This window comes from Aythya marila, assembly GCF_965140915.1.
Source record: "Aythya marila genome assembly, chromosome: 1".
Lineage (NCBI taxonomy): Eukaryota > Metazoa > Chordata > Aves > Anseriformes > Anatidae > Aythya > Aythya marila.
Window position 1 is genome coordinate 113,954,848 of NC_139042.1, and position 24,491 is coordinate 113,979,338.

At 41.7% G+C, this 24,491-nt stretch overlaps 1 protein-coding gene across 6 annotated transcripts in view; it reads right to left on the reverse strand.

The window, feature by feature from the left end:
* Window positions 1-24,491, reverse strand: part of PHLDB2 (pleckstrin homology like domain family B member 2) — a 117,336-nt gene that overhangs the window by 69,555 nt on the left and 23,290 nt on the right. The window contains exon 2 of one of the 6 annotated variants that reach the window (XM_082754513.1): window positions 9,849-9,996. The exons of the other annotated variants lie outside the window; for them this stretch is intronic. The gene's annotated coding sequence lies outside the window, so the exon portion shown is untranslated. The remainder of the gene's footprint in view (window positions 1-9,848; window positions 9,997-24,491) is intronic. 6 annotated transcript variants of the gene reach the window in all.

Here is a 24,491-nt window from a genome sequence, read left to right on the forward strand (position 1 = left end):
GGGCTGCCTGTTTGCGGAGCCGTCCTGTGCCCGCTTCTCTGCCTGGGTCTGTGCTGCTCCTGCAACCACGACCCCACACGCTCCCAATGAAGTTCACACCGCCTGATGTAGGATTAGGCCCACAGGAAGCAATAAAATACGCTTGATGATCTCAGAATATCACAGGAAATTAACATATGACAATCTTTAACACGTTGTTTTAATAAATTATAATTTCGTGCTGTAGCTTCACGACCACTGCGATATTTGAGATAGGACGCTGGGGGTGGTCTCTCCTCTGTTTCATAACGCCTTGTTTGCACATTGCATGTTTTTCCCATTCTTCTTTGTACTACCAAAACCTTGAAGCATTTGCAGCAACATCCCAGCACTCATGAACAACAGCCATTTGGGTTGCAAGCTCCCAGGTCTGTCCTGTAAACTTATCTGAGAAACCTTTCACAACCAAGAAGAGAAACACGCTATCTTAACTATACACTTCACTAACAGGACATAAATCAGGTAACACGAAAAAGGGATGCTAAAGGAGCCAGCCAACAAACACAGAGAGGAAAGGGTTGATGCTTGATCCTCATTAGGCTTCTAAATAGTTTGTCATTAGCTGGCTTGTAAAACTTCAGAGATTTAATGAGAGAAAAATGTTTTTTTTTGCTGAATGCTTCAGATCTCTTCTTTGGCGAGTGAAGTTTCAGGTTCCCCCTCCCCCCTTCATTTCTGGAGAGGCTGCCAAGTTTTCTGAGAGCTAAAAGCAACAACTTTCTGTGCAACGTTACTTCATGCTTCTGGTATTAATCTAATAGAAGGCTAGATGGGGAGGAGGGGGAAGGAGCACTGAAAGCTGGTTTCCTGCCATGCAGTGGGAAATCCATACAAAATTCACATCTAACACTGATTTTAACAGCTGGATGGCTGCGTTGGCTTTTCCCTGCCATAAGAACATGCAACTACATACTGTTTTTGTTATAAAAAGAAGACAGACATCAAGCACAAGGAAAAATAAAAAGAGGATTTGCAGTTGTAAATACCCCAATTAAACTGCCCTCTTCCAATAGTCAGGCTAAAAGCATTAACACCTTCTGCAAATCACCTTTTATTTTTATTAACATCTCTAAAAAGAGCGTTCACAGAAACTATAGCGGGAAGCCATCTTGCTGATAAACACCTCAGAAAACATTTGCACGGGAAGTGCTCCAGCAACCCCTTTAAAAAGAGGGGTTAAAGAATCACACCATCAGGACATTGAAATAAAACTCTGCAACAGAGATGAAAAATCATAGCAAAAATAGCATACCAGAAATAATTGCCCCGAAAGTCAGAGAGAACCATCCTGTAGCAACTCAAGGCTATATATAAAATACCCCCCAAATAATTGTTAGCAACACCTTCCTAAAGGGCACAGCATGCCAGTTGGTAACTCCTTGTATTCAGCCCACATTCGCTGTTAATTTCTTTATTGGGAAGGGCTCACCTATTTATTCTGATAATAATTGCTGGGAGGGTAATGGTCACAAGTGTAGTTCTTTATCCTGATTATATTGAAATGTTTTTTTTCCTCCTCTCATTCTTTTTGCGCAGGCTTTGCTCCACCTGTTTCTCACGCACCATATGGTTTGAATCATGGCATATTGCAGAAGTCAAGATTTTTTGATGCTAATGCAAAGAAGACTTAATATGGTACGCATGCTGAAAAGGAACCCTATTTTGTAGATGAAACAGGGCTGTAGCATGTTCATGCGTGCTACATCTACTAGGTAGGGCCCATACTGCAGGGTCTGATTCCTCCATTTTAGCAAATTATCTTGATTCTAATGCTTTATCTGCCCATTGGTGCATGAGATCAACAGAGTGAACATGACAGCTGGTTTTTATGTCACTAGCTGCAGCCAGCCGTTACACTGAAAGTGTTAATAACCATTTTCATTCCTCTGAGGCTTGGATTAAGCAAACTGCAAGACTCAAAAGACTCTCAGGGGTAGTGATGGCAGGAAAAAGAAAAAAAAGAAAAAAAAAAAAAGAATCTGACACCCAAAATACTGAGTAGAAGCTACGCATTATGAGCAGGGAGGCTTCTCTCGGGGCAGATAAGCACAGGGCTGGAACACTTGATAGGTATAGCTCGAAGTACTGATGGGCAGGAGAGAGTGAAAAAAAAAAGCCTTGAAGAGAAGTGAGAGAATGAGAAAAGTTGCAGTGGATACCACATTAGAAAGAAGTTTAAAAAGACAGAGCTTCCTAGGGGCTAGTGCTGCTGAAAAGGCAGAGATGTCTCAGCAGAAAATTGTTTCCAGTTTCCTTATTCTGCATTCATAAAAAACAAAACAAAACAAACAAACAAAAAAAAACACCACAGGATTTTGTGTACATTTGTGTAAGTCAACAGGACCACTGCCATCACTCCCTCTGTACTCCAAAAATTCCAGCTGGTATCAAGTTTTCCTTGTAATGGAAACAAGCTGGCAGAACTTCAAAACCTTGATAAGAGCTTATACAAAGAAAGGACAACAATAGCAACAATAGCCAGTTATACTTCACTATTAAAATTTTGTTCTCACCTTTTTTTTTTTTAAGAGAACTCTAATAGAATTTGGCAATGCTTAAACTGGTGCCACTCGCACCCAGCAGCAGCTCAGGAAGAGAGCGCAAAGATGCAGCTGTATTGGAATTTGGTCAGGGAAGGGTATCTAACAGCTCAACTTTTGTCAAATGTGCCGTGGCCAGGGGACAGCAGCACCATGAAATCCCTGAGCAGCTCAGTTAGACAGCTTTGAAATGACTGAGAAACTGAAATGTGAGTTTTGAAAACTACGGATACATCAGCATCTTATTTATTTATCAGAAGGCATAGAAATCACCCAGCCCCGATAACATTTTCTTAAGAGCACAATCTCTCTGAAGAACCTAGGAGACTGAGGGAAAAAAAAATGTTAAATGAGTGGAAATAACCTTTGCTGGACAAATCCAGTCCAAGCAATTCTCTCTTGGGCTTAATGTTGCATCTTTCCTTTCTTTTTTCTTTTTCCTTTTTTTTTTTTTTTTTTTTTTTTTTTTTCTTTCCCTTTTTGACCACAGTAGGATTTTAGGTTCGGTTTCAAAACTATCCTCACTTCCCATGGCCTTTGTACTATGTTAAAGCCATGTGATCTGTGCTACCTCACATAGATTTAAGAATTACGCTGGGGCTTACAATAGCCAGCAGCTATATAAATGAGATATTTTTACTTCTCTGAAAAAAAAAAAAAAAAAGTTCCTCTTTTAAAAGTATTACAGTCCCTTATTCTTCCTCCCCTTTTCCTTCTTTTCCTGACCATATGCAACTGAAGAAATGGCCTTTGTTCGTTTTTCTGGGCTGGCACGAAGCCCAAAGACCCAGCTGACAAAAACTTCAAGTCAGCAAATGCAATGGGAGGAATGTCCCTTTCAGAGCCCCTGCTTCACAGCCTCACTGCCACAGAACATCTCAGTAGCTCCACACAGCAGAGCCTTGCAGGGCCCTTTGTTACAAGGTGAATCACTCTTCCTCTGCTCCTCGTGCTGAAGCAATTAGCTCTCCTTACCCACTGCTGGCACAGCTGCCCAGCATTTGAGTCCTGAACTCTGGGGGAAGCTGATGGGGTGGCAACAGTCCAAATCGAAGCTGCTATCAGTGGATTTGAGGGGTGACAACAAAGCTCGCTTGGCTCCTGTCTTTCCCACCTCATGTTAGACCTGTAATGTGCCATCACATATTCAGAGCACAGCAGCTTCACAGGGCTGTGTTAGCCTGGACAAAGTATATCCAGCAAAAGATCCCTGTGTTAAATACTTGGGTGCTGCTATTAATGCTAGCCCACTACTGGGTCACTGAGTTTGTACCAAAATTTCTGACAGAGAAATCAAGTATTTTGCAGAAGTTGCTGGTTCTCAGTGGTCGGTAGTCAGAAAAACAGGTGCTGTGAACGTAAGGGCCTCTCATTTATTGGTTGGATAAGATGAATTGTGTAATATTTCCCCTGGAAAGTAATGCAGTAATTCATTTTCTTTTTGAGAAAATCAGGGATTCACCAGGTGGCACGGTGATTGTACTATAGCTTCACAGCAAAGAAGTGATTCATTCTGCAGTCAGAGCACTTCGCAAAATGTAGGAATAAACACTGATTTCTCACACACTTTTTTCTTTCCCTAGCCTACACAACAAGCGAACACTGTTCTTTCTGATCCTCCCCTTCCCTCAGTGGTCATTTGGTATTCACCTCCTCTTATTTTGGATTTCCTGCCTGCACTCCAGGGAAAGGACTTTCCTGTGAGAAACAAATGTCACACTGCTGATCTGTTTGGACATCAACAGACTAAGTCTATCCTTCATGGGAAGCAAGTTCTCATCTACCTGTTACCAGAAGAGTACTAAGATTTTTTATCCTTAGCCACTTTATTTGGTAAGAGCTTTAGAGAATTAACTTTCTGGTCTCTAGCGGAGCTGCTATTTCTATGTATTAAACTAAAAAGGATGCAGCTGTTTCAGATAAATTGAAGACCTAAGCTGAACTAAAAATTAAAACCAAATATTAAACATTTTGAGAGCATCCCTACTTTCTGTAGGGTCCTCCGTAGCACGTGTCTTTTAGGTTACTGTATGTGATGCTTTAGTCTGATAGGATAAGAAAATCAAGTATGAATCCTCCATGTCTATGCATGTGCACAGGGAACAGGGCACGGTGACTCAGCCAGCAGCACACAGATACAGTAATACTGAACATACACAGCTGCTTCTGAAATTTCAGAAGGTGTTTTTTTCACGAGGGGCAATCTTCTTGGCAATTCACATGTAATTATTAATGGAAATGAAGGCTGTCAGTGGAACATGGGAGGAAAATGAGCTCATAGATGTAAGGATTTAAAATGTGCATCTGAGCACTGAAAGTCCCAGGAGACGTGTCTGCTCAGATGGTTGGAACCCCAAACTTGCTTAATCTCAAGCACAGATGAGAAGTTTTGTCTTTCACCAGCAACTGAAAAGACCAGTAAACTCAGCCTCCAGGATGGACCCTTGTGAGGGCAGCCAAGCCCCCTGGCTGCTTGCTGGCAGGGTTTTAAAATGCACAGGAAAGACAGAGGTGCTACCTCTGGCTTTCCAGAGTCCAGAAGACACACCACCATTGTGCCGTAAAGATCCAAAAGTCATTTCCAAAACATCACAGGGAAAGGTGTTTGTGTGTGTACATGCTCAGGTGCAAGGTATGCACATAATGTTGAAACCTCTTCCTTGAACCTACGTCAGAGAAGCAGAGTGCAAAAGTCTAACCGAAGAATGTGATAGGATGTATTGCTTACTCCTTGTGTGACAGAATATATTGCTTGCATTTTATTTGAGAGCTCTTCAGTGTGTTTAGTACTTAGGATGCTGAAAAAAAGTCTCAGATGTCTTTGCTAGCCTCTTGTGGAACATTATAGGAGATGGTAGATGCTGGCTGCTGTGACTGCAGCAGCGCAACTGTGGCACACACCAGTTCGTGGCTTTGAATGGGTTGTACTATGTGTGTGCAAGCCCTTATGGAGCATTGGGGAGTATTTTGTGGCTTGTGGTATATGCAGAATGGGTGATTTGTAGACCTTTTGGGTCTAACCAGCTATTACCTCTGTGCTTGTGAGGCACTGCATTGGATGAGCCAGGAGGCTCGTTTCATGTATGATCTGTGGTATCTTATGCTGTTCACTGTTTGTTTTTTTTTTGTGGAAAAGAAAATAATTGCTTTTATTGTATTCTCACTTTGAAAGCTAAAAACTTCTTTCTTACATATAAGAACGTTTTGAAAAATGTTGAAAGAAAATCTAGAGGTTTAACTCTGGGTAATGCATGCTAAAAAGCTCTGAAAAGCCAGTACCTTGGCTGGTGCATCGCTGGAGAGCTAGCTGAGGTTCAGAGGAATGCAATAAAACGATGTACAGCATAGCTTCAGTTTTGCCTTAAGCCCATTTGCTTTTCATTTTCTGCAACCTAAGTGTAAGAAGAATCTAAATCAACACTTAGCAATCACTCATGGGACTAATGCAAGTCAGACTCAGACAGCGCTTTAATAGAAGTCAGACTTGGTTGTACAGGAAATTATGTGGAGCCTGTAGGCACTTTAAAGCCCAAGGAACTATCTATGACAGGTGCTGTTTTAGGTGTTCTTTAACTTTGTCTCTGTTAGAACCCAAACCTATAACATTAGAAATTTCTTAATATTATGTTTATAAATAGATTGCCAGAAGTCTTTTTTGAATAAAGCTAGTAAGGGACAACCTTTCTGTCACAGACAGGTAACATATTCACATGGTAAATCTAGTTAACAAAGCATACACTATGCATAAAATCTGGGCTCTTTTAGGTGACAAGATAGGTCTCATTCAAGAGAGAGCATGTGAGACACTGTAGTAATCAGAAAGATGTGTAAAGTTGAACAATGGTCAAACTGACTGCACAATCAAGTGAAAATGCAAACCTCCAAACCTAACTGCAAGTCTCACTTTGCCAAATTCAGCTCTGGAGCAAGTAAATACTCCTTTTTGCCCACTCCTTAGAGTGGGCTAGCTGGGCCTGGTTCTCATTTTATTCTGACCTAGCCTTTCCCTTCAACTTGCTGTTTGTTTATTTGTAATTTCTGCACTGAAATCTGCAGTGACATTCCCTAGAACAGATTCACTTGCCTAGCTACAGCTAGTAAAAGAGATCCCTGTTTCTTTGCCACTGCAGTACTGGGGAGATCCATCTGAGCGTTGCCACATCCTGAGCTGGGCAATGCCCAATACCTTGGCATCACTGCTCTCTGGCAGATGGACAGGTGATGGAGCCTGGCACCATTATTTTTCTGAAACAAAACCTTTTGATTTCAGAGCAACTCCATAACACTTGATCCATTGTACCTGGAGCAGCTAGCACTTTGCTTGCTTGCTTTGAGCTCCATGTGCCTGACTCCTGTAAAGTCTCTAAGCTTTTATTCAGTCAGGCAGCAAGTATTTCTTTTGTCAGGACTTTCTTGATGTGTGCTGCTCTGATGTTTTTTCTGGTTTCTCTTCCACATGAACAATATTCAGCCACCTGCACCTTAACACAGCCTGTTATCAAACCCTCCACCCATGCCACACGCATTCTTAAACAGCTCTGCATGTACGCTTGTTGGGGTGGTGGCTCCCATTGTTTCAGCTATCTATTCCTTAAAGCCTAATTGCACTTTGCACTTGACTCAAAGGAAGGGTGGTTGTTACACCCACTACCTTCAGCAAGACTTAGTGCAACTGACAGCATCACAATGTGTGTGTTTTTAATACCCAGACAAAACACTGCAAGTATATCCCCCTCAGAAGCACTCAACAGGACACTAACCACAAACAACTCTTGGGCGTGCTCCCGTAAGACTTCTGGAGCTGCTGACCTTCTTCTATCTTCTTACAGTAAGGAAGCCCATATTTAAATACACCAGCTTCTTTTTCCTTGGCAAAGGTGGTACCACAGGAAAACGATCTCTTCTACTCTTCCTCTTGCCCTTTAAATCACGTTCCTCTCCCCAGCTAATTCTCTCCTCCAGTTAAATCCACCCCTGTGCTGTTCTTTTTGCTGGAAGAGATGAATTTTCTGTAACTGTAGGTGCAAAACTTGGTGAAACATAGCTCTACACATTTCAAAATTAACTGGTATTGTCAGCTAACCTTAACATGATAAGAAAATGTATCCAGTGTATTTTGGAAGGATTTTTTGTTTGTTTGTTTTACCTTTCAGTCAAAGCCATCGTTTTTGTCACTGAGTGGAAACTGTTTTCACAGTGGAGAGGTCTTGGCCAATGGACACCTGTGTTCATGTTCCTGCCCTATCCATCTGAGAGGGTCTGGGGTTAAAACCTCTGCTCTAAGTTAAACACAATTAGCACTGTAAGATGGGATGCATCCTGTGTCAGGCAGTGTCTGATACCACAAGACAAACATTCTCAAATTAAATCATCCCATTAGAGTACAAGTAGAGACAATAGGGTTGACAAGAAAAATATAAATGTAAAAATAACAGCATTTCAAACAGTTCCTTTCACTCCATAAAGAAATTAACAAATTTTAAAACTTCCAGATCTTCTAAGGAGTGAGCATCGCACTCCAGTAGTAACAGAACTGCAGCACTAAGAGCAACAGGATGCTCACGATAGCATCCTGGCCTAGAACAGTGATGTCCTTTCTCTGACACAGGAAATTTATCAGCTTTGGAGCTTTTCCACTTAAAACAGAGAGACTTGCGTGAACACTGCTTGCCAAAACCTGCTCCATGGAGCACACAAAGGAACAGTGTCATGGAAATAAATGAGCCACTTCCTTGAGCAAAGGCAGAGATATTCCTTCAGCCTGGCAGTCATGCCCTGGCAGGAACCTCACCTGGCACCTATTTTTGTCAGCCAACAGGTCATAACCCTGAGGCAGCTCAGAGGAGACTTGAGGCAGCTGTTCCCGGTAACAAAGTACAGTGAATGCAGAGGCAGGCTTCGGAAATCCCATGGAAGGTTCCTCTGATGAGTGATGAGCCGATTACAAAAGTGCTCAAGCACTTCTGGGAAGTAGCAGATCCCACAACTGGTCCATCCCAGGAAATTGCCTCATTGTTGGGCAAAAGAGTTTTGCTCCCTCTTCCTTTATCTGCCTGTGGCTTCATGAGTCCTCCTTCCTTTCCCGGCCAGATCATGACTCCACGTCAACAGGTGAGGCGGAGGGTGTCTCCATGCCAGCTTGTGCCCTGGATAAACCAATTACCTAGCACACAAAGCGTAAATTTGAACTGCCTCAGGCAGGAAACTCACACTGAGCTGATACCTCTCACTTCCTGGAAGAGAGGTGGGCATTGCCACAACTCAGACGAGAACAGCAAATTCCCCATGTACAAACAGACAATGTAGGTGCCTGAGCCCAAGTCACGAATCCCAATTGCAAATCATTCCTTATTTCAAAGCTGTGAGCATGCACCTGGCCTGGGAGATCACAGGAATTTTTGTCATGTTCATGTCAACTGCTTTTTCTTGGCCATTCTTGCTCTCCGGTAGACTATGAAGCACCTGTCTGGGCACCTGGACCAGGACTGTGACATCCCGTATTTTCACTGAGTAATCAAAAAATTAGACATATTGTAACTCTGTGCTCCCACGTATAAACTGCCGTAACAGCTTGCGCTGCAGTGCAGGTCTGCAAAGGATTTGTACAGGTGACTGCCAGCTGGGAACTTCCTAAATTTCAACTGCTCAGTTCTCTTTTAACAAGATTTTTTAAAACACACCTTGATAGATTTCTAACAGAAAGTTCAAAGAAGTATGGAAGTGATATCATAAGAAAGTTTCAGAATTTAGCAGAGAGCTCTGATCCCTGGGGTTAATGATAAGAAATGCTCATAAGCCATTGTCACATCCCTGCTTTAAGCAGGAGGTACTAAAGCTTCCTTCTGAAAAAAATCAAAGATTTTGTACCACAAGCACATATGTTTCCCACCCGCCTTTGGTGAAACATTCGGTGAATTCAGCCCGCAGCAAGCGTCCCATTTGCTGAAAAATTCATCCTCAACTTTGTACCTGCTCTTTCTGTAACAACATAGTGCTCCTCAAGGAATGACTGACAGTGCAGGGATGTTCACTGAGCTTTAAGAAGAGGACAGAAAATTGAGCAAAGGAGCTTTTGCCATTCAATCACACGTGAGCCAGCAGAAGAGAGGAGCTAACAGAACTAGCTGCTTTACCTCATCAACACATCATCCCTGTAATTACCCATGCCCTCTGCAACCTCTTACTACACCAGCTGGCACAAGAAACATCAGCATCTCCTTAAAGCTGGAACAGGGAGAGAGTCCCCATCAACAAATGTTGTGAGCTCACCTTCACATCAGCACGGCAATCCTTCATGCAAGTGAGCTGCACTGCTCTGTTTCAGCTGTCAGTTTCCGAAAGCTGGGGCCAGGATTTGGGACTTGGTAGATGAAGACATTACTAAATCTCCTCCGGCTCAGAGCACACACTGTAGCTGCTGGAAGGCAGAATAATCATAGAGAGGGAGCCAAGTCACAGATATTCTATGGAGTCTATTTGGAGGCTTGGCCTCAATTAGCATATAAATGAAGTGATACACGCAGCCGTGGCTTGCCAGAAAACGAGACAGAATAATCTCCCCAATTTGGCAGCTCTCTAGAGCATTAGTTTGTGAATGGAGAGCCAGGCACTCTTTGAAGCCAAGCTGGGCCCACAGCTTACAGCCAATTGACTTTACATGGCAAAAACAGGCTTTGGAAAGCACTGAGGCACACCAGCACTTTTTTTCTCCTCTTAAACTAAGTTTCTATTATAGGAGAGTGACTCTGAAGTTACTCATCACAGTTCCACGAGACCGATAGCATTTCACCTCTTGCATGCACAGGCCCCGAGGAGATGTGGTAGGGTCTTCCTGCTGCAGAGTCCTGGCCATTAACAGAGTGCTTGATTTTATTCCAAGCGAAGGAGAAGGAACTGAAAGTTCACAGGAAAAATGATATGGAGGAGATGTGACCACGTAGCTGCTGAGCTTAGACAGACAGAAAACTTACTTACTTACAGATCTTTATTTGGATAAAGAACGAGGAGACAAAAATAGAAACAAAGACTTTCAGAACTAGCGCACAAGCATAGAGGGAATGAGGAGTTGTATTTATCGATATAGCATATGCAATCCTTTTAAGGATTTTCTATTAAGACCAAGGGAAGGCAGCTTGTATTTTTGTGCAAATGCCTTTCACATTCACTGGAGTTTAGTTTTCCTTCTTTAAATATTTTCAATTGTCAGGGGCTCAGCTCAGACGCAAAAGCGAGGAAATGTAAGCACAAAGGCATGCAGATTTTTCCAAGAGCAGTGCAGTCTTGCTTCTATAGCTACATAATCTACTTTGGGGAGGATCACATTTCTAGGAAAGAAAGCAACACAGACTTAAACATAGGTAAAATGTAAAAGGAAATCAGTACCAGGCTAAGATGGTCTTGTTTTCCTTTCTTTCTACATTTTAAATCTACTCTGGGTTAAGTACACTGACTTGAAAAAATAAATCCATTTCTTCATTTTTCCTGTGAAGCCACAGTCAAGCCTACACGTAACTGTATTTTCTGTTTTCCATCCTGGGATAAACGTTTCTCTTTATTAAAAGTTTGGAGTTACAGAAACATCTTACAGATCTCAAGGAGGTTTTTGAATTAAAAACCTCTCTACATCCCTCAGCTAGCCTGTGGCTCCTTTATGCACTGCGTTAGTCCCTACCTCTCATTCTTAAGCTCCAATTTAGTGTTTTGGTATGATTCTATAGCAGCTGCAGCCTGGAACTGTGCAGATGGCTTGTTTTCTGCAGATGCTTTGGGCCAGCTCCTCAGCACGTGTGGGTGAGGCACTCAGTTTCTGCACTCGTGCCCAATTTGCCCTTTAGGCATCTGAACACACAGGTTCCTGTAAAAATCCGCAGTCAGCACCTTGTCCTGGGGTTGCTTCAACAGTCAGGCAGATAAGGTCCTGTCTGCTGTTCACAGATAGGAAAGCCATGAGCTGAATAACTCTTTCTACCACGTGAAATAGTCAAACTGCCTCAGCAGAAAGGAGGAATGAGTCTCGTCTACTGCTTGAGCAAGAGCTGGGAATTTTTACGGCTTGGTTCAAAGAAATATGTGACATCTGACTTCATTCAGTGTGAAAAATTTTGACTGATGTCACAAGAGAAGGAAGATCGAAATATAAGTAGTCCTCAAAAAGCACCCCCCCCCCCCCCCCCCCCCCCCCGTTTCATTAATGTTCCCCACCCCCAGGCAATCTGCTTTCCTGGTGAGGCATTTCTGGCACAGTTATTGTGCCAAGGGTGGTTTCTGAGATTGCATCCTGGAAAATATCCCATTCAAGTTTCGACAAGGGAGAAGTATTTCATTGAGGAATTAGTGCTTAACCCTCCCTAACAAACAAGGAGCAAAGTGGTTCATCAAAAATGAATATAGCAGAATGAAATAATCCCATGACTCAGGGTTGAACCAGAGTTATGATGCAAATCTGCTAGTGACTCCCACTTGCATCTGTTTAAATTAAAGGGCAAAACTGCTCTAATCTTGTTGAGTCTTGCATATTCTGACAACAAGACCTGAACTGGAAGGGCAACATAATTTTCCAGTTGTCTCCACACCTCGCTTTCTTGTGGTCAGCACCTAAGAGTAGCTCTGGCAAAATAAAGAGAGGACTGCTTCCCCAGATTTTTGCTTTGTAAATGTGTTTCTTGCCAGTGCTTCTAGGCATAAAACATCACCTTCAAAAATCATGAACTTGTTATGACCATGACCCATAGTTTGGAAATCACAGCTTATTATGAAATGAAGATACCAGCTTTGTCCTGAATTCACCCACAAAACATCCTGCACAAATCTTGTCTCTCCCTTTTATTTTTTTTTCCTCTCCCCCCTCCTTGACCTCAGAAATCTAAAAAGCAAAGCAACAGGGGTTAATAGAGTGGGAATATAATGGCAATCCACAGAGCTTTGCTTTGGTATCTATCATCTCAGCACCTGGAGGCCCCAGCTCCCTTCACAGGTCAGGAGTGCTCCAGGGACTGGCACTGTTTGGCCAAACCCTTCTCAGTGTCTGCAGTAAAACAGGATCAAGCAGCACAAGCATCACTTTACAGGCTTAACCTACCTGCCTCGAATGATGCAAGTAATAAGCCACAAAGGAAGGCCAGTAGGGAGCCTGGTACTCCTCACGGGCTCCATTACCGAGCATGTGGCCAATGACCTTGACCGCTGGAGACGTAGCCTGGGGACGTGCACGCCTCACTGTTGTTACACCGTGGCCGAGTGCCACCAAGCCTCTCTCATCTGACGTGATTTCCATCCTCTGGCTCACCCTGCTTGTAATTGCTTCCTCTGCTCCACAAGGGCAGGGAAGCAGCAGAGGCATGCTAGCAGGACTCACGCCACCTTCCCAGGAACCTCTGCCATAGTGTTTTTAATGAGCCTCACCATACCTATCACGTGTAGAAATGAGCATGGAGAAAGATCAGGAATAAGGCTGATTTCTTGTTCAAAAGGAACAAACGCACCAAACTAAGATCTCAAAGAAGCTAAAAACCTTCTGCGAGGTTCAGTATACAATGCAGAGCCCAGCTGCAAAATAACACTTGGATTTCAGCTATAAACAGACTGAGGTTTACAGAGGGTTTATATATCTATTTTAGTGAAGTTATTTATCCTACAGGAAAAATGCTATTTGTAAGTCACAGTGGGGAGGGGAGGAGAGGAGGAAAGGAAGTCCTTGCTTGTGTTGTTAGATGAAGCTTCGCTTCTAGACTGGGACAGGGACTCTAAAATTATCATTTTTCAAAGCCACAACTTTGGACAGTGTCCAAGGAAATCATGCCTTTTTTTTTTTTTTTTTTTTTTTTTTTTTTTTTTTTTTTTTTAAGTAGAAGATTTTACAGCCATCAAGATACTTAAAGCTACTTTCCTGCTTTTTAAAAGCACACCCTGTTTTTAGCTTCCTGGCTGGGGGTGGGGGAAAAAAGACAAACTACAAACCAAGGTAAATAAGAATAGCATGTGTTTTAAGGTCTGCATGAGGCAGTGAGGCAACCAGAGTGAAAAATGGAATATAAAGAAGAGAAAACAACAGACTGCCCTGGTGGAAGACTGTGAAAATTCATATTAAAAGCTGTTAAGAAAGAAGAATCTATAAAAAGCTGTAATATTTGTGCAGCCTGAATACAAACGGCATATTTTACATGACTGAATTTCACAACTGAAGTTGCTGTGTACTGGTAAATTAGACACTGAAACAAGAGTGGCTCTAATGGAAAGTGACTTCCAAATGAAAACAAGTGATATATGTCATCTTTATCTTTTGTAAAACAAACAAACACTAAAAACATGTTATTTCTTCATGCTATCCTATTTCATTCCTCAAAGAAGTCCAGCAGACTCTTTTGGTTTCTATAAAAACATTTCAATTGGAAAACAAAAGATGATGGAGCACTTGTTTTTTGTTCTCAGATTTCTCCCAAACATGAACATGGACAAAGCGGTCTGGAAACCTAATCATGAGTTACAGGCACCCTCACAACACCAAAACAGGAAACATTTCCAGAAGCCCTCAAGCCTGTAGGATCCAGGGTAACCAGCACAGCTCCACTGAAAGACCTCATTCACTCCTTCCAGAGATGGCATTTGGGGCTCCAGGAGCCATAAATTTAAAGTTTTAGACTATGTCAACCATTGACTCTGTCAGTTACCTCATTTCCTCTCCCACCCATTCCACATTCATCTACTTTTACTATTTTCAATCAGATTCAGCAGTAACGCAACAGTAGTGAGGCAGTAATAATGAAAATATAGTATTTTCTTTTGCTCCACATGTCCTGAAAAGATACTGTCACCTCAGATAGATAAAAAAGCTAACCATCTATCCACAATGGAGGATGCAGATACCATTAAGTATGTATTCCTCCTTCTGAAAGGCATTGTGAATCACCACATTATAAATATATACATCATCCCCAGGCAAAATTATACCACAATTAAAACTATCAGCATGTCTTAGACTTCACCTTGGACCTTAATGAGGAACACCAAGATATATTTCTTCCCCATACCATTGAGCTTTGCATGGTAATTTTTTATTTTAATTAGTAATGTACAGATGTTCAAGTTTAATCACAGAATCACAGAATTTCTAGGTTGGAAGAGACCTCAAGATCATCGAGTCCAACCTCTGACCTAACACTAACAGTCCCCACTAAACCATATCCCTAAACTCTACATCTAAATGTCTTTTAAAGACATCCTGGGATGGTGACTCCACCACTTCCCTGGGCAGCCTGTTCCAATGCCTAACAACCCTTTCAGTAAAGTTCTTCCTAACATCCAACCTAAAACTCCCCTGGCGCAACTTTAGCCCATTCCCCCTCGTCCTGTCACCAGGCACGTGGGAGAACAGGTCAACCCCCACCTCACTACAGCCTCCTTTAAGGTATCTGTAAAGAGCAATAAGGTTTAAAGGGTTTAAGTAGCACATTTTGGCTTTATGACAGCCAGTGACCAACTGATACTAGACCAGTAGGTGCATTCCCTGACTTGGCACCACAACAAGAGGCAAAAACACAATCCCAGAGGTCCTGCTTTTTGCAGTCAAGGTGTAATGAGCTTCATTGGCCCATAAAGACTTTTCCCTTATCTTTTCCTTTACTCAGTACTGTAATTTCTTCTGCACAATTGGATTCCTTTTCTTCAGAAGCTAAGTTAGTATACGATGCATTTTCCACCTTTGAAGTGCCCATGCAAAGGTATGCATGTAGTTTTACCGTTCGAATAATTCAGCTGGGGAACTGCTGAGCAAGAGTTCTAAACCTTCTGCTTTGGAAGATAACATTTTAATGTTGGTTTTGTATCTTTGATTTTTGGGAATGATTTAAGAGATAAGATTTGCACCTCAAGAACTCAATATTTCTTTAACATTAGTTTACACTAAAATTGAAAATCTAATCTTGTGTCCTTTTTCCTTCCAATTCTGATTTTATTTGCTCCTGTATTAGTCATTGGTGAACTATTTTATTTATTAAACAATAAATATCATATATATAGATTTCTTTACCTTGCTATTTCTGTCGTTAGTATTATACACCATAGTTAATAATTTAATCCTGGAGCACAGTCTGAGCTCCTGCTTTATGAGATCTGATGCATAGAAAAAGTCCTTACTTGTCCTTACTTATTTCTATCGCTAATATTGAATATTAATGTAAAACAACAACAAATTTATTTACAGGAATTAAGAGGTATGTGGGAACTAAAAGCACCAATTCAGAATAAATTCAACAAACCATTTTAGGCCCAATACAAAAAGTACAGAACTCAAACCAACTACTCAATCACTTTTTCCTCCCCCCCCCCCTTAAGGAAGAACTTAAATAAGTGGTCTGAAAAATTTAAAAGAAAACAAATATTTTCTTTACCATTAACACAGTATTTTGCTCGTTCATCTTGATGGACTCTGAATGAATGTTAGTAGAGTATCGAAACAAAAGCAAACCGTGCAAGTTTTTAGATTCACTTTCTAGAAGGCAAATTAATGAGTTTAACACTGCCTGGGTTGTTCAGAGTCCATTAGAGTCACATTTGAAGAGGATGCAGCTCCATTTCAGTCTCACCTGCAGCAAACGTCTCCAATTTTTACTGTCTGTAGGCAGGAACCCCTCGGACAACCATCTGGACCAGCTGCTCAGGGAAGGGTGATGACCACACAGGGACTGTGTCATGGAATTTCTGCCCCAGAGAAAAGTCAACATGGATGGGTTGCATTCAGCTTGCAGGAGCTGACATTGCACGTGGTATATGTGAATGTCAAATGTTATCTTTTATCTCCAAACATGAGCTCAAAGTGTATCCTGCCGGGTCTGGAAAATTTGGTAAAGCAATAATACATGCAATCAGGGATTTATCTGATACAGACAACTCCCATTTTCTAGACATGGCTGTAAGGGTTGTACATGGAGAAACATCCGGCTTTTTTTTTTTTTTTTTTTTTTAATTAATTTATTTATTTCCTAAAAGAGTAGCAAGTTTTCTACTTCTCTTCATTGTCCTTTTAGAGATCGACCAAAAAATGAGACTTCACCATTACAATTTTCATTTAAAGTCTTTCTTTTCCTTGGTTAGTATTTCTAATGCTCCATGCCTGCAGTTAGATTGTTAAAACAAATTTAGTTCACCATTTATATATCCACATATCCTTTAAACCTAAGTTTCCACTTACTGTTTAATTTCAGAAAATATTTTAGCAGAATGTAACCAGTATGAGAACATGACTTGATTTTTCCAGACTGCTCTATGTTTTCTTTCAATTTGAAATAATGAATGAATAAATGTACATGTTAAAACTAATGTAAACCTTTTAAAAGCTTAATCTCAGGTGATTTGTCGGAGAGAACTGCAAGCTTTCAAAGTTGTGGTAACAACCTAGGCAATATTAAGCTCTCTTGCCTGAACAGTAGTGTAAATATGAACTAGATATTGATTTAAGAATTATTATGGATCCGTACCAGTCTGAGTATGGAACTCAAACCTTATAATCTGTGTAATACAATAGAGTCAGAATAATTTTTTCTTTCTTCACAAAGAATTTTCTTATTCTGTTTAGATTTTTGCAATTAATAAAATGTATTTTAACTTCTTCTGAACATTTTTGATGTCTTGGTAGGAAGCCAAAAGCCTTTTCTGCGAACATCTGGTCCTCAAGTGTCACATCTGGAAAAGCTAGCTTTTTCAAGTTTTCCTATACTTCACTTTGTTTTTCATTTGTGGTAAGTAAGAAACAATCTAGAGTTGCAGAAAAAGATTGCATAAAATCACCATTTAACCAAACTTCTAATTTTGATACCCAAAACAAAAGCAAAGGCTAGAATTTTCTCTCAATTCAGAGAGAATAAACAAGTAATTCAAAAAAGCTGAGATTTTCTTTGTGTTCTAAGAGTTGAAATCATTATAATGCTCCCATTACTATGGCACCCACAGTGACAGTAATGAAATTCAAAGACTGACAATTTCTATGTCAGCAGTGATGTCAACAGAATTATTCCCAGAAATTAAAAGATGAAGAATTGGATTTGAAATATTCCAGTCAGTATGTTCTAAACTAACTGTGGGTTTGGACCTCTGAATCTGCATATTCAACACACAGAACAGCTCAGAAGGCTTTGGTTTTTAGGCTGCCTTGAGTACTTCCTTCTGAAAACCCAGATGCTGCATGGTGTCTGAAAAGTGGGAAGACAACACGAGTCAATCCCTTCACAAAACTGTGACGTGCAATGTCAACCTGACTCTGCTGTAAGGACCGCATTGAGGGTCAGTCATGATCCACAAGCAGGTTTAGGCCACAGTACTCTAAATTTTAAACAGCTATTTCCATTGCCAAGGGAAGGATGGGGTAGCTGCTCTAACCTGGGGACCTACTGCAGGAGGTTACCTTACTTAGGGGATCAGTTTCCTCATGTGCCCCCTTAGCCTTTCCCATCACATACCCATAAGCCAACTGTGACACCAATAAGCCTTTGTAGAAGGGAGAAAAGAGTATTTGGGAACTATGTCATGATAAACCTTTTTGTTTCCTTCCTGAGTTGTTTGATACACATCCACCCAGCCCATGCCACAGCGGACAGAGCAGATCTGGCCCAAGATGGCTTTTAATTCCCCAAGGGAAGCCAGTGTGAGGTGGCTCCATGCCATTGCTGGCCCTGGCAACCTACACACAAACAGGCTGCAGAGGAGGCCCAAACTCTATATGGGATCAGTGGGTGCTGAGAGACTCCAACCACCTGCTGCAGTGACTGCACAGCTTTGGCATTAGCCAGCACTTCTGCAATGAAGGGAACGGCCTAGGCCTTCACTGAAGCAGTGCTCCTGCTCAGGCAAAGTCTTTGCCTGCCTTCCCGGCCACTTAGGTAGGCAGGGTGCCCCAGGCACTCAGATGGACCATAAAAATCCCCTGCAGACATCCTGTGGAAGCCCTGGGTTTTCTGGCCAGCTGGCATGGAGACGCAGAGAAGATAAGGAGATGGAGTGAGAAGCTATGTTAGAAATATGTCTTTTAAGATACCTAAAATGAAGAATTAATTTTAAAATGAAAACCAGGTCTTGTGTAAACTAAGAACTTTTCCTACACAAAAAAAAACATCTGTCAGCAGAAACAGCTTCAGCAATGTTTCTATTGATTAAAATCCTAAATTGGCTCCAGGCCTTATGCAGGTGTATCTTAAATTCTTAAGAAAAAAAAAAAAAATTTTTTTGAAAAAACTCTTGAATAGTCATAAATATATATGTTTAAATCAACACAGAAGCTGACATTCCTAAAGGCTGGGAGGTATCAGGCAAAGGTTCTGCTTGCAAACACTGGGGATCTCAATTATTAATTGGCACCAAAAGAGCCCAAGATGAATTCCACAAGCAGACAATTCCTTGCAGTACCGGACCAAATTCAGGCATTCCAGAGTCCATCCTCAACCTTTTCTTAATCTTGCTCTATTACTGAAGAAAGATAACAGATTAAACACTCTCATTCTGTCTACTAACTCCCCATGCTGGTCCCAGGACTGTTTAAATTGACAAACTAAGTAGTCTTAGAAACCCTCCTCAAATTCGACCTAATGAGGTAAAATAATCACATACCTATGCCAGATGAGTCAGCAAATACACATAATCCTTTCCAAGCAGATGTAGTGGCTTGCCAAAAAGACATACTCTGTTTTAGGTAAACTTTACTGCTTATTACAGACAGGCACATACATAATTATCAAAACTGATGACATTGGAAATATTGAGACAGTGATGTAATTACTTCTGGATACGAGTTACTCTGCGAGGGATGGAAGATTACTTCTTTCCCCCATGCCATTACTTTCTCCTCAACCACTTTATACTCCCCCTTGGAAAGAGGGCTGCAGCCTATATATTCCCTTGGCTGATTTACCACCTGTGGCTGCAGCAGTATTTCAGCATGAATCAGCAGCACTTCAAGCCATGCGTTCAATGGATCATCATAATTTGTTTTCAAAACGATCTATTAAAACAAAACATCGCTTTACAAGAATCGCATCACATGCTTAATTGCCTTCTCTGAAACAAGCTGAGGTAATTGCGAAGTATCTTGTATTGATGAGTACTCAACATGTAGGTCTGAAAGGAGAAACGTGTCTGAGATGTATTCAGGATGGAAATACAGAGAGCAGTGGCTGTGTAATCAGAGCTGTTTTTCTTATATGAAAAAAAAAGATTACTCAACCAGTACTGACTGTTTAAGAAGCAAAAAAGAACTTCCAGGGGCAAATGAGCAATACATTCAGCTGCACATTGTTGCACTCCAGTGGTGAGGAGTGAAGTTTTTACTACTAATTGCCTACTTATGCAATTTGCCCCTCAAGTATAGCAAACCATTTGCAAGGACAATTCAGAGATGGAGCTATTTCCCTACAGCTGAGACACAGCAGGAGATTTATTATGCTCTTGTACATCAGACACTTCCACAACATCGTGCAAAGTTGTACATACATCCAAGGAGGTCTCAACTAGAGTAGTGTCATTTTTTTTTGGCCCGATATTATAAAGCTGTATATTGTATATATATTGTATATGCAACACAAGGTTTGATTTCCAAAAGTTACTAAAGAACTTAGGGTTATATATCCTGTTTAGCCTGTATTTCAAATAATTAACCCTGATGGTTAAAAGCCACACCAAGCTACAAAGTGAAGAGCCCAAGAACCTACGCAGTTAAAACTATCGCTAATTTTTAAGCCTGTACCTCTTAAGCTGTCTACTCCACTCTTAAAATATCCTTTGGTGGTCATGAGATCCACTGCTTGCATGTCAGGAAGAGATGTGCAAGACAGACGTCACTCGTTTCTTAACATTTTTTCAAGGGCTTAGGAAAAGCAGAGAATATTTTGAGCTCTGGCATCAAGAATGAGAGCCCACAGCTGAGACTTTAGGGCTAGATTTGACATCTTCAAGTCTTCACAACCAGCCACAGAAGAGCAACACTGCAGGACTTGAATGGTCTTAATTAGGGTTTCCCAGACAAGTTGCATACTTCAAATATTAACAGTACACAGACTGTGCCAACGACCATCTCTTTCTGCTTGTGCATGAAGGGCAGAGCTGCTGCCATTACCAGTGGCAATAGTCAACTATGTTGGTTTTGGGGACCCTGCTTCCCAGTGAGGATCTAGCATCAGCAATGAAGAGTGCTGAGGTGGGGGAGTGCAGGTGGAGCTCCAGCAGGAAGGCACAGGATGTACATGGGATAGTGGTGCTGGCTGATAACTGGTGTAAGAGCTACCTGGAAGTACGATACCAGGGGTTTCCTGTGCTTCGTCCACCAACCAGCAGGCACCAGCACCGTAAGAGCAACTGCAGGTGACAGAAAGTTCATTCCTTGCGCTGAATCAACATAACAACAACAACAAGGAAGTAAATACCAGCAAAGCAATTGTGAGCAAAGCCTTGATTATGGCAGAGAACACTGGAGCTATGCATTGTGCAGCCATACAGTAAGAGCACTCCCTGCCTGTGAACCCAAAGGCTTTTCACTTCCCATGCAAAATAATGATAGCCTGTGACAAAGGCAAACACCTTTGGCTAGCTGCAATTTCATCCAACAGAGTAGCATGGGAACAAAGAAGAAAGCTAAAAATAAAGAGCAATATTAAAAGAAAAAATAAGAGGAACTTAAACCCGTAACTTAGTTTGTGTTCATTTACCAGATGAGAATATTAATTATTTTAAAATATTTGGAGACTGCCAAGTATTTGTAAGAGCATTTGTGGCTCCTAAGTCACTAATATCAACAGGATTATTAATTTTGGAATGCCCAGTTAAGTGCATTTATTTTCTTCCCCTAATGTTCTGTGCAGTGTTTCAGCCATGCAGTGGGGTATAGAAATAGCAGCACCAGGATTACTAAGCCAAGTCCAGAAAAAGAAGAATAATTTAAAAAAAAAAAAATATTTAAGCAAACTATGCATACCAGATAGAAATGACTAATGCCATGTGCATCTGGAGGAAATGAGAGTTAATTTGAAATAATGAGCTAACTAAGCAGGGCCAACTTCACAGTCAGTATTTGTGGTGGCCAGCACTCGGAGCAGTCAGAAGATACGTCCATATTTGTGTGCTTGATTTTTTGGCTGTCGCTGCAGCCCTGCATAATTAATCCTATCACATCCCCACTTCTCCAGACTCATTGCCTAATATGTAAATACAAATTGCTGCATTTCTTCTCATCTCTTCTCCATCCAAACCACAGATATCTCCTTCACACAGTGTATTATTAAAACTTCTACGAAGGCAAAAGTTAATAACTAGTTTCTCCACGGGAAAACATTTTGTGCCACAAAGGGATTTATTATCTGAAGTCAGACAGGCTGCAAAGTTTGCTGATGAGAAACAAGCCCTCTGCCACATTCAACTGTTTTGACAACTGTTAAATGCAAGCAATGACACACTTGAAATACCTAGTCTGAAACAAGATAAGATGAATACTTCACATTAGAGGGTTTCTTGTACTAACAGCTATTTTTTGTTGTTGTTCGCGTGTATTAGTGACACTAGCAAAACAGCATTTGATATAGATGGAAGTTGAATTGGAGCTTTAACGTTTAACTTGAGTCAGGCATGATTCATAGCTCAAACTATGTCATTCCTATCTGTACTTGCTTACTTGATAATAAATAATGGACCCCTTAAATAATGTCTAACCAGAACGGGATCCACAGCCTTGTGGTTACGTGCTGTCAGTTCAAACCTAGGAGAGGGCATGGACGGAAAAAGTTGTCAGTGCTGAATGAGGTGGGGTCAGCAAACACACCACAGAGCCCCAGCCAAATTCACAGCAGGACAAACACAAGCATCTGTGCTCAGCAACAGAGGCATCTCTCAGGGCTTCCAGCCTGAAGCTGACCCCATTTTCCTCCACGGCCCTTTTTGGGCTGAGGAGGCAGGCTGGAGGCTCAAAGCCCGCTTCAGCTCGTGCATGGAAAGCCCTGTGCTCAGCAGCGAGACTCACCCCATGTGATGACAGCTCTCCAGCACCCCTCCAGATGTTCCTCAAGGAGGCAGCAGACTGGGAAAGAAGCTCTAAAACATCTCAGTGAGTAGACTCATCATACAACACTTGAAAATATATTAACGCCATAGGAATGTGATAGGAAAGGATGATACACAGCCAGAATGGAGCCTCTTTTTAAGTAGCTTGCCAATAACTTACACGTTAGCTTGTGCAAGGTGAATAGTGAAAAGAGGAAAAATACATTTGTTTTTAAAGGCCAGCAGAAAGTCTTTGGGAAAGAATAATACTAATGAGAAGCATCTATTTTAATGTTTTGTACAGCATTTTATAGATGGGCAGAGAACACCATTCCATCCTCAGCTAAACCCATGGAATAACAGCTGTCCACCAGACTGAAGCTGAGATTTACTTCTTTTTGTTACTCTGTGGATTTCTTTAAATCTAGCTTCCAGGCTTAGCTGGTCAAATGGGCTTATTTCCTTGATACTGACCTCCGATATCTCCTGACTATAATTAAGTGTTCAAGCCCAAGCAATTGCAAGCAGAGTCAAGTGCTTGCAAGCAGTCAGTTACAGTAAACAGAACTGTGAATGTCTGTATTTATGCGATTTCTCTCTCTAAAGGCAATGATAGGATGCCAGTACACTAAGACGAAAACACACCGTTAAAACCAAAACATTTCTCAGCTGCTTCCAGAGCCAGACAGCAATTCTTCTCAGTGTAGAGAGCCACCATAACTGGTTAGATAACCATGGAAACAGTCTAGAAAGTAAATGCAAGTGAAGAAGCAACAGTAAATTTCCACTTTGTGTTTCAATGACAAGAACCACTAGCTTTAAGCTGTTCCTATGTACATGCTTTAACCTGAAAGGCACACAATTTGGTGAATACCATGGTGTCTGTGTGAAGCTAACAGTGCAAATGGCAGCACAGGCTCAAAAGAAAGGTTATCCAACTGCAGAGTGAATTTCCCTGCCTCCTACCATGAAAAATACCAGTGTCAGAGCAACAGCAAAGCATGCTGGATTTTCTACTGATTGCAGGGTAGTGGATGGTGCTCCGAGCAAGTGTTTAGCAAACTGAAACCCCCACCAACATTATTTTCTGTGCCTCTGTAGACACGTCTGTAGCAGTTTCAGATAGTCATGTAGTAAAATACAGAGGCACTGAGACCTGGTAAATTATTTCTTTTTTGGGACAAAGTTGACACCTCTTTGTCAGTTCAAAGCAATACCATAAGGCTTCCCCATCTCTGCTGTAGGGCAGGCAGGATGGGGGCAGTCTCCACATTGCTGCAGCAGCCACGTCCTTGCCAATGCAGACACAGCGCTCAGGCTGCAGCACAAAAGTCTTGTCAGCTGCTGAAAAGCAAGACAAAAGGGTCCCGTCAGCTTCTCTCACAATGCCCCCAGCAGGACCGCTCCACGCGGCTGGCTGGCTGTCCATGGTTACAGGAGCTGGCGAGCAGGGAAACCCCTCTGTAAACACAGGTTCATTCATCGGCAGCTGCACTCCGGCCTCCGTGCCAACTAGCAGATGCTCAGGTACAGCTAAGGCTGGTTTGTCACCACACCTACTGCTTAAATGAAGATCCGTACAGAGCCTGGCGCTGCCTAAATGTTGATTTCCAATCGTCTTTTTCCCATCACCCCAAGAACTGATAACCAGTTTGTGGGGAAAGACCAGGATGTCACTCATTTGTCCCCCGTAGCAGCTCTCATCCAGACCTAAGACCTACATGAAACTCTTCCTGTCAAAATTTTAATACTTTTATTTCATCATACTAAAATTCCAGCTTGTAAGTGATGGAATGCTTCTCCCCTGCTTCACAGAGAAATGCAGAAGCAGCTCCCAGGCTTGGTGCCTGTTGTCCCCTCCCTCACACAAGTCAGAGCACTGAGCCTTTCCTCACAGTCCCCTAA